Source organism: Alligator sinensis, unplaced genomic scaffold (genome assembly GCF_000455745.1).
Source record: "Alligator sinensis unplaced genomic scaffold, ASM45574v1 scaffold29_2, whole genome shotgun sequence".
NCBI classification, from domain to species: domain Eukaryota; kingdom Metazoa; phylum Chordata; order Crocodylia; family Alligatoridae; genus Alligator; species Alligator sinensis.
Genome location: NW_005842194.1, coordinates 1,386,331 through 1,387,595, shown reverse-complemented (window position 1 = coordinate 1,387,595; position 1,265 = coordinate 1,386,331).

The following is a 1,265-nucleotide window of genomic DNA, read 5'->3' as shown; positions in this document are numbered from 1 at the left end:
AGGAATGCCTGTGTGTGGCTTTTTACCACACTGTCTAGTCTCATTTTATTACTATCAAAGTACATATTAATATATACTAAGTATATGTCTACCTCAGATGTATATATGATCCTTATGTTTTATTCTGTAAATCTAGATTCTTCCATAATGAATTAACATTAATTTCAACAATGCCAGTCTGAACAATGCATTGCAGTAAATAACTACACATCAGTTTTAAAAGTAATGGAGAAAGATTACTTTCTACTTAGCTGCATTTTGTTTGTGATGGGGAAGCAAAGGAGCAGATCCAGCAACAAGTGACATGGAGGCAAGAGCAAGATAGCTGGTTTCTCAGTACCATGCCCATAGGCAAAAGTTAAATCTGATAAATTAAACATATTTAACCCATGCAGAAGATCCACGATTTTGTGCATCATGCATCTCCCCGTTCTTCCCCACCCTAACTCCAAGCAGCCTAGTGCCTGGAAACAGCTTTGTAAAGAGCTGGATACATTTTGTTTCATTCAAGAAAAAAGGTTAAGAAATTTCAGTCAAGTGAAATGAGGTCTGGAAACTGTCTCGGACGGCCAGGGCCGAATCGAGTTACGCTCGTACGTCAGGGCGGGCTGGTGAATGGAGAGGCAGACACAACTTATTGGTTGTAAAAAACTTTACTCACGCCGCTTGCAATCACGACGCAGGTGGTCCGGTCGTCGGAACAACCACACGAGTTGTTCCAGCTGGCGGGGCCCAAGCCAGTTAATCCGTCCGCAATTCGAAGCCGGCAGGGAAAGGGGTACGTCGGGGTTGCGCTCGGTGACGGGAAGAAAGATCGATAGGTGATCAGTCTATCGATCGGCAGCCGCAAGTCAGATAACTTCAGAGGCACTCTGCAGCGTGCTCAAAGCTCTTCGACTTGGGCAGAAGTCGCGCGGAATTTTAAACGGCCAGCGAGCCAATTACTAGCCGCCACGTGTGAATAATTTAGAACTGGCCAATAATGGGACTCGAATTAGCATACAAATGGCGGGAACTCTTTGCAACGAGCATTTCTGTGCTGCAACAAAGAAATGCACCCTGCAAAGAAAGCTTCAAATTGGCGGGAAATTCTCCCTTGCACCGGGGTTCTCTTTTGCAGCAGAAAACACCACCGTGCAAAGAAGCTGCAATTTAGCGGGGACAATTTAGCAGTGCCGAAGCACACAAAAACAAAAATCACACCCTTTGGGTTGTGACATCCCCCCCTTGCTGAAGGCACGGCTAAATTAGACCGCGCACTCGTT